The sequence below is a fragment of the Marmota marmota genome, unplaced genomic scaffold (assembly GCF_001458135.2).
Source record: "Marmota marmota marmota unplaced genomic scaffold, marMar, whole genome shotgun sequence".
Taxonomy (NCBI): Eukaryota; Metazoa; Chordata; class Mammalia; order Rodentia; family Sciuridae; genus Marmota; species Marmota marmota.
The window spans coordinates 63,315,659-63,325,613 of record NW_026000174.1 but is presented as its reverse complement, the minus strand read 5'-3'; positions in this window follow the sequence as shown (position 1 = coordinate 63,325,613).

Here is a 9,955-nt window from a genome sequence, read left to right as displayed (position 1 = left end):
ATAATAAGTAAATTGCATGGAGAAAAGAAATAGAGCTGGATAAATAGGGTTAGATGCTGGGGAGGGGTTGCTTTTAAATAAGGTGGTATCCTAGGCTGGCCTCCCCCTCAAATCGGTCCTGGGACAAGGGCTGGATCACAGATAGGTGATTTGGGAATGATCCCAGGGAACAGAAATGAGGTACAAGAGATAGCAAGTAGGTAAAGGACAAAAGTTAAAAAAAAAAAAAAAAAAAAAGCAGGTCTCTTTGAGATCCATAGCCATGGGCAAACAGCTCTCCCTCTCGGACTCACGGAGTCGTTCTCAGAACCGCCGGCCCCACCTGTGGACTCCATTTCTGCCCCTCACTGCACCCGCACTGGTGTGGCCAGAGAAGAGAAGCTGCCCAGTATCCACAGGAAGGGCACCCTGTCTGCGCGGTCATCCAAGGCCCTTGCAGAGAACTCTCCTGGGCATGAACAGGAGACATAAAGAACAGCATGCTCTGTGACAAACCCACACCCGTGTCCTCGTGCCTCTGCCCAGATGTCCCGGTCTCTGACCTCCTGTCCTGCTCCTTCTGGGCCCCTGCCCAGGAGTCCCTGTATCTCCAAGCCTCAAGCCACTCATCCTTCCAAACACAGCGATGACCAATGCTCTCACATCTGCCTACCACAAGGAGGTCCCCTCATCATTGTCTGACAGAGTCACCTCTGCATGAAGCTCCAACTGCTTCTGTTCATGACTGGTGTTGCTCATCTGTGAACCACCTCTGAGCCTTCCCTCCTCCACCAGGGAGCTCCCTTGAGGACATAGGTGTGGGTTAAAAGGAAAACCGGATTGCAATGGAGCCAGGGGCCATCCGCCATCTGTGCCTCCTGGGCCAGTGTGTGCCTGAGCTGCAGATGCTGCTGCTCCTCCATCCAGACCTCATGACCTGGTGTGTGACAATACCCAGCTCACAACGGGTCCTCAGGTCTCCTAGTCATTGGTGACTCTTCATCAGGCACAGTTTGTCGGGGACAAGTAGGACCTGGGAAGTGACTTTCAAGTGACCCATGGTTCTCTGCTGCAGTAGTCAAGGGTTTTGGTCCAGTACCCCAAAGGTTTGTGCTGCAGATTTCTTCCACTGGAAGATTCCAGAGATTCTGTAAGTGTCCTTATCCATCTAAGTGTCTCTGGCATGATTGGCCCTTGTGGGTCTGATGTGCGGCACAGCAGCTGGTACCACTTCCTGCAATTGTTGCAGAGCCTTCTCTTGCTCTGGGCCACCGATCAAGGCACAAGACAAATGGCATATGCCCTAAAACCCAAAGAGGCCCACTGTCTTGGTTTTCTGTCGCTATCATTGAATACCACAGACTAAGTAACTTATAAAGAATAGAGGTTTATGTAGCTCACACTTCTGGAGGTCAGGAAGTCCAAGAGCACAGTGCTGACATCCGGTAAGGGGCTGCTTGCTACTTCATAGCATACGGAGAGTGTCAGATGGTGAGAGAGAACGAGCATGTGGCTCGGTCCCTCCTCCTCTTGTGAAGCTGTTGATGCATGCATCGTGGGGCCTTGCCTTCATGACCTCATCTAACCCTCATTATCTCCCAAATTCCATGAGCATGTAACTTTGGAGATCAGGTTTCCAGTACATTGACTTTTGAGGGACACATTCAAACCATGTCACCTACTACATGCTGTGACTTGTGATTAGAGGTAAGGGATTTGAGGTGCAGGAGCTTATTCTTCACCCTAAGGCAACGTCCCAGCATGCTCCAGGTCATGTGTCCCCTAAAATTCCCCCAATAAAGCAGTGTACATCATCGTGGGGTTTATCTTTCACTTTTTGGCATATAGGGGGTAGTAATCCCCAGACTTTTTAATCACAAGACCCTTTATATTCTCAAAGATCATCAAGGACTCCAAAGAACTGGCAATTAGTGTATCATTTATCCACTAATATGATAAATCTAATATGATAAATGTGATGTTTATCATATTAGAAATTAAAACTGATGGGGCTGGGGATGTGGCTGAAGCGGTAGCGCGCTCGCCTGGCATGCGTGCGGCCCGGGTTCGATCCTCAGCACCACATACAAACAAGGATGTTGTTTCCGCCGAGAAATAAAAAATAAATATTAAAAAAAAAATTCTCTCTCTCTCTCTCCCTCCCTCTCTCACTCTATCTTTAAAAAAAAAAAAGAAAAAAGAAATTAAAACTGAGAAATGCAAAATGTTTACTTAATTATTTTAAAAATATCTGGGGAGGTAGCTCAGTGGCAGAGTGCTTGCCTAGCATGCTCAAGGCCCTGGGTTCAATCTCCAGCACCACAAAAAAGAAAGAAAGAAGAAAGAAACAACCCCTGCCAAAATTTATTAGGACTAGTGGCATTCTTTTACATTTTTACAGCTCTCTTGAGTGTCTGGCTTTATAGAAAGCATCTGGTTTCTCGTATCTGCTTCTTTATTCAATCTGTTGAAATATGTTGTTTTAGTTAAAGTGTTTGGGAAAAAATCTGCGCTCACCATATGCAGCGAGTAAAAAGAGGAATCTCTTAATGGCTTTCAAAAGCTGATTGTAGATATTCTTCCCTGGCTACAACCAAACTCGACAAGTGATCCTTCCTAAAGGGTAGTTGCAATGGGAAATCTGACATCAGGTCAATGACCTTTATTTTTTCCACTACTGGGTTGGAACCAAGGACCTCACCCATGCTAGATAACTGCTCTACCACGGAGCCACATCCCCAGTGCTTTCTATTTTATTTTGAGACAGGGTCTGGCCATGTTGCCAGACTGGCCTCGAACTTGTGATCCTGTTGCCTCCACCTCCCCAGTCGCTGAGATGACAGGCATGCGCCACCGTGCCAGGCTTCCGTAGCCTTTTATGTACCATTAAATTAAAATCTATTGGCCTATCTTGCACTTTGAATGGATTTTGTAAGAAGGTGCATTGATCATTTTGGAACACACTGGTTCACAGAGGCACGCAGATCTTCCAAATGTTGACAGATTTCACTACGAAATATTAAGAAACCCATTCACTGATATCATGTCTGAAACCATCAAAAAAGACTTGAAGCATTGGGGAAGCTGTCAATACCATGGTGGCAGAGTCTCCTAAAACTTGAATTCATTTAAAAGCTCCAATTTCATCATTGGCAACAAACGCTGTCAGTTGTTTTCCTTGAAGGGATGAGCTCACTTTATTCATTTAAAAAAAAAAAAAAAGTCTGCCAAATCCTTAAGTCTGAATAACCACAATTTCAAGTAAATATGGTGTTCCGTGAGAGCAGTGCAGCCAGTGCAGCTGGGAAATCAAAGAACAGCAAATAAAGTGCTTTTCCCAGAGGCAGCCGTCAAGCTGCGATATTCTGAAATGCTTTATGCCCGCTCTGCATCTGGTGGCACAGAATATTAAAAAGATGCGTACCCAAGCGTTGTGGATTTAATAACGGTAACATATTTCACTGCTTAATTGAGGACATTCTCAAGTAAGAGCAGCAATCCCCCACCCCATTTTTATTCTGAGTGCACAGGGGTGAAGAATCCAACGGCTACGAGTACAGCTCTGATTCATACCAGCAGCTTTGCCTGCCATTGCTTTTGAGCCAGGCAAATTATATCAGTGAAAAGGGCCAATGATGTCTTAGTACCATTATGAAAATAATTTTGACCTCATGGACCCTTGAAAGGGACTCAGGTCTCTTCAGGACCCTCTTTGAGAACTGCTGGTTCCCAGGGAAGAGCCCCGGTGGTCAGAGATGAAAGTGGGCACCTGGAATCTACTAGTTCCTGTCCTGAGACACACAGGTCCTGTTTGAGGGGCAACCCAGGGTCAGTGCCCTCCCAGGTGTTGGCCTCCGAGGCCCTCTCTCTCCCAACCACTCCCCACTGAATCTTTAAGTGGGTGCCTGCTGAATCTGACAATCCGTGTAGGACCCCAGCAGCCTGGGGTGCAGCAGAGGGATGGCCCCTGTGCTAGATTTGACCTTTCGGTAATAACCAAGTCCTCCGAACCCCAGTAGAGCAACTCTGGAAAATTAGGAAAGGGAAAAGCATCACCAGTGATTGCACACCTTGATAGCCATTGTCTCCCTGTGGCCTCGGGTGGCCCCAAATAACATTGGTGCACCCTGAAACATACTGGAAAAAAAAAATCCCAAGCTAAACCACATCATTCTGGCCCTTTTCGGTTGAGTCCAAGGGCCCTGAGAGGAGGACTATGTTCAGATCCGTCTACTGCGTCCATGTCCAGCTGCCCTGTCATTTCTGGGCGCCAGGGCCTATTGGCCAAAGTTTGTATTCACCCTTCCAGCTTCGTGTGATCTGCCCACGGGGCCACCCTCATCCCCGTCAAAGGCATTTCCCTAAGTCCCCCCATGGGAATCCCGTGTTGGATTAGGACTTTCGGTGGTGACACCACATCCCTGGATGGTGTGTTCTTCCCCTCTGGACTTGTTTGTACGTGACTGTAACAAATTGCCTCAAACTTAATGACCTAAAACAACCGAAGTTTATTCTGTTTCAGTGCTGGAGGCCAGAGCCTGAAATCCAGACCCAGTCTCTAGAGGAGAATGTCCCCCGTTTCTTCCACCTTCTTGTGGCCGCAGATTTTTGGCATCCCCCACCTGTGGCCCCCGTGACTCCTCTCCCGCCTGGGTCTGTCGAATCTCCCTCTGACTTTCTCTTACAAGGACCCTTGTGATGGCAGGGGTGTGCCACCCAGATGGCCCAGGACAAGCTCCTCCTTCCAGGATCCTTCACTGTAGTAGGATCTTTTCAGTATAAGGTAGCCTTCGCAGGCTCCAGGGCTAGGGTGTGGATGTCTATGTGGGGTGGGGTGGGATGGGCGTGGGGGCTTCACCAGACATATTTGTTTATACCAGCCTCCTCCTTTGTTTATACCCTCCAGGGAGATTTTGCCACTAGGGGACATTTGATAATGTGACTTTTTCAGTTGTCATAATTGAGGCTGTATGTGTATGTGTGTGTGGGGGGGTACAGTTTGGACTTGTGTGTTGTGTTGGGGGGATACTGGTGATTGAACCTTGAACTCAGGGGTACTTGACCACTGAGCTACATCCCCATCCCTTTCTATTTTTTATTTTAAGGCAGGGTCTTGCTAAGCTGCTGAGGCTGGTCTTGAATATGTGATCCTCCTGCCTCCGCCTCCTGAGTCGCTGGGATTATAAGCCTGCACCATCACACTCAGCTAGTTTGGATCTTAAGTGTGTCCGAAGGCCCTTGTGCTAAGGCTTGGTCCCCAGTCCAAGGTGCTCTTGAGAAGTAGTAGAAACTTTAAGAGGTGGGGCCAAGTCATCTGGTCATTGGGGATGTAAAGGGGAAATCGCCCCCTCTTTCTCTCTTTTCGCTTCCCTGCCATGAGGTAAGCTGTCTGTTCCACCATATGCTCCTCACTCTAATGTGCTGCCTTGCCACAAACCCAGTGCAACAGGGCTGATCAGTGGTGGACAGAAACGTCCAAACTTGTGAGCCAAAATAAACATTTTCTCTTTATAAATTGATTGGCTTGGGCATTTTGTTATAGTGACAGAGAGCTGACTAGCACAGGGTATAGCTAGCATCTTGTGAACAGAGAACAGTGTGTTGCAAATAAACACCCATAATAACCAAGGCAGCCCCACAGCAGACACTACCCAGACCAGTGCACCAGTAGTCTCAGGGTCAAGAAATCCTGATTTATAACAACAAGTTATTGTATTATATTGTGTCTAAAAAGTACCAACTGTCATCCTCTTCTCTATATGCAACTTTATTTTTTATTATTACCTTTGTTACCTATGACCTTAAATACACCCTATTCTGTTCTGTTCCAGGCTCTCTCTATTTGCTTGTTGTCTATTTCCTCCAATCACTAGAGTGTTAGCTCAATGAGGACAGATTTTTGCCTGTTTTGTTCAGTCACCTCAGCACCTTGGACAGTGCCTGGCACATAGTAGGAGATCTCTATATATTTTATTTGTTTATTTATTTACTTATGTGCACAAACTTCAGGAGTTCTGGCCCTATGCCAGACATAGTACTGGTTCTGTCTCTCATGCTAGGGATGGAACACAACGTCTCACACACAGTAGGAAAGCATGTTCCACTGAGCTGCACCCCCAGGTCTGGCTTATCTCATTCTGATAATCACAAGTCAAATCTCTAAGGTAAGAATTATGATTCTCTTTCCATTTTACAGGTAAAGAAACTGAAGAGGCTAAGTTACTCTTAAGATGTCAAAACTGGACCCTTTCTCAGGTGATCCAACTCTTAGAGCTTGTTCTCTGGAAGAGGATGTATCTCCTGTGAGCCAGGTCTGGTGCCAGGCAATGGAGCACAGAGACGAAGAAAATACAACCCCTGTCCTCAGAAAGTCTCTAATGCACCAGGTGCAGTGGTGCACACCTGTACTCCCAGCAGCTCTGCAGGCTGAGGCAGGAGGAGCACAATTCAAAGCCAGCCTCAGCCACTTAGCAAGGCCCTAAGCAACTCAGCGAGACCCTGTCTCAAAATTAACAATTTTATAAAGGAGGGGCTGGGATGAAGCTCAGTGGTTAAGTGCTGCTGAGTTCAATCACTGGTACCAAAAATAAATAAATAAGAGTGCCCTGGAAGAAACAGGGAAGTCAGCAGGCAGTTATGAGTCATGCAGGGGACCTGCATCCAACCCTGGAAATCAAAGGAGACTTCTCAGAAGAGACAGCATCTGAGTCAAGCTCTCAGGGGTCAGTATTGATGAGTAGTGGAAGAGCAGCATGTGCCAAGTTCCAGGTGCAAGAGAGCTGGAAGCTGAGCAGAGGGCAGAGTGGGGGTGGCAGGCAGGAGAGAGAGCACAGATGCAGCTTGGGAGTTGGAACAGAAGGGGTAAATCCTGGCAGACCCTCTAGATTGGACAAAGGAATATGGACCCATCCAGAAAACAGGAAGGGGCCCTGTGGTTTTCAAGCTTTCTGGCCTCAGTGCTGAACATGAACTGGAAGGTGCTACTACAGTGAGGTCCAGGCTGCCTGAACATGGTGGGCACTGCAGGGTGAGAGAGAAGAACAGGTGGGGGGCGGGGGGCGGGGGACACAGTTGCCAAGCAACATCAGGGGAACTTGGGGACAGGCCCCTTGGGGATACCTGAAATAGAGGACAGACATCACAGCCCATCAGTTTTGTAAAAGGCTGGTGAGAGTGAAAATTTACTAAAAGGATATAATAAGAAACAACTGTCATTGGTGTTATATTCTGGATGTTGTATGTCCCCCATATGTGGAAGGCTTGGTCCCTAGTCCGTGGGGCTACAGGAAGGTGATGAAACCTTTAAGAAGTGGGCCCTGGTGGCAGTTGAGTAATTGGGGACATGCCCTTGAAGGGGATATTGGCACTCCTGCCCCTTCCTGGGTCTCTCCTTTCATCCTGGCTGCTGTGAAGTGGGCATCTTGCTCCCCCAGTGCTCCTGACCATGAGGTGTGACCTTGCCACAGGCCCCAAAGCAATGGGTCTAAGTGACCACGAACCGACACCTCTGAAACTGTTTAAGCCTTTCCCCCTTAAAAGTTGATTTATTAAGCCAGGCACACAGTGGTGCAGGCCTGTAATCCCAGCTCCTGGGAAGACTGAGAGAGGAGGATCACAAGTTCAAGGTCAGCCTCAGCAACTTAGCTACACCCTATCTCAACACAAAAAATAGAAAGGGCTGGGCTGTAGCTCAGCGATAGATCACTTGCCTAGTTTGCACAAGGCCCCAAGTTCAACCCGCACTACCACAGACGCACACAAAGTTCATTTTCTCAGGTACTTTGTCATCGTGATGGAAAGCTAATACAACTGATGAAATGTCGCCACCCACTTACTCTCAGTTCCTGGCTAGCCTCACTCCTGGGTGCCAAGGGGACAAGGAGGACAATCTGAGGAGGCCTCCTCTACTGCTGTCTTCCACAGTGCAGGCCACAGTCAATGTCCCATCCTCAGCTGTGGCCCTGGGAACATGCTGCTCATTTACTCCGGCTTCTGTTCCTTTAAAAGCACCTGCCTGTCCTGGTGGTCATGGGAATGGAAGAGAGCAGCCTTACCTCCACCTGGTCCTGCCACAGTGCAACCAGATGGTGGCATTCCTGTGCAGCCACCTGCTTCCCACGAGAATGAGAGTGCTACTGGACAGCGAGCTGCAGGTAAAGTACAGTTCCCGGTTCACCCGCTGCACTGTGGGACATGTTGGCACTGACCATCTGTGGCCTAAACAGGGTGTTGGACTGGGCCACACTGCTCCAGGGGGATGCCTACTCAGCAATCCAGGAAGTCCCTGGGACTGTCCGTCTCCTTCCCTCTGTCCTGCCAGTCCTTCCTCCATGGATATTAGACTGTATCCAGGTGGCTCAGGTATTTGCTTTCCACCTGTTCTCCAGCCCAGCATCCCCCCTATAGGAACAGGGAGTAGGTTGTCCAGGTCTAAAAGAAATTCTGATTGTTCTGCATGTGTGGCAGGCCTTGGCAGACAGCCCAGCCCACTGCAAGGGCCACATCACGGTCATCCTACAGAGTCCCAATGAGGCTATGCAATTCGACGCTTCCTGTGGCTATATGAGCTGCAGGCAGTGGAGCTCAGCAGTACTGGGGCATTTCTCAAAAGCTGCACCTAGAGACTGCAAGTTAGATCTGGGCTTCATCATTCCATTCTTTTCAACCACATAAAGTAATCGCGCTGGGTTCTAGAAGGTGGGGCTAGAGCCCGAGAGGTTATGTAAATCCCACTTTTGAACTTCCCTAAATCTGACAACTCTTTCCCTGACCTGGCAGAGTGTCATCAGTAGGAAGTGGGAGACTGGAGAGGCCACTTCTACCTCTAGCCCCAGGCCATCCCTCCTCAGTGCAGCCTACGCCTTTCTCACACTCAAGGGCAGCTGTGAGAGAAGCGCAGGTGAAGCAGCCCAGGGCCAGCAGCCTCCAGCCGAGCCCCCTGCACCCCACCTCACCTTGCCAACGCTCGGGGGCGGCTGCCTGTTGGCTGCCTGTAGCGGGCCTGGCTCTGCAGGCCCTCCGCAGCTTCAAGTGGCTGAACGCCTGAATTTTCATTCTGACATCTGAAGGAGATGCTGAATTAATAACTTTGTAAATTCTTTATTTTTTTGAATTTTAAATTGTTACAGATGACAACAGGATGCATTCCAATTCATATTACACATATAGAGCACAATTTTTCATATCTCTGGTTGTACACAAGTAGAGTCACATCCTTCATGTCTTCATACACGTACTTAGGGTAATGATGACCATAGCATGCCACCGTCTTTCCTACCCCTGTGCCCACTTCCATCCCCTCTCTCCCCTTTCCCCTTTGCTCTATCTAGAGTTCATTGAATCCTCCCATTCCCCCCCCCCACTCACACACAGCATATTATGGATCAGCATCCTTAAATAATGACAAATGCAACAATGAAAACTTGACAGTCTGGGGCTGAACCCTACCTGGACCGAACCACACGGGTCTGTGGGTCATGCCTGCGGCCATGAGCTCTCCAGCTCCTCTGTACTAGGAGTCCCTGCCCTAGCTGTTAATAATGTCACTCATGCCCCAAGTGACAATCAGTTACCCGCAGACACTACTTCCCCTATCTGTCAGAGGCTACTCGCTCCTCCCTGTCTGTGCATGGAGTCCAGGTGCAAAGGAAGAAACTGCTCCGAGCTTTTTTCTGCTGCTTTCTTGTCTGCAGACCACACTGTGGTTAGAAGCCTTTCCCTCCTCCACCACCCTCCGAAGATCACCGAGAGCAAGCCAGGACTCTCCCTTGTAAGGCTCAGCACTCCGAGATGGTCCTTGTCACCTCTGCCAGTCTAGGGACCTTGCCAAGACAGGTAGGAGCTGGGTCTGATATGACCTGCACTTTGTCCCCACACCCCGTGGCTGGGGATCCTGAGCTTCCTCCATGGAGAGGTGGAGACGGCTCACAGAGGCACCCTCTTCTCTCCCCTGCCTGGTCCAAAGCGCACTGTTCCT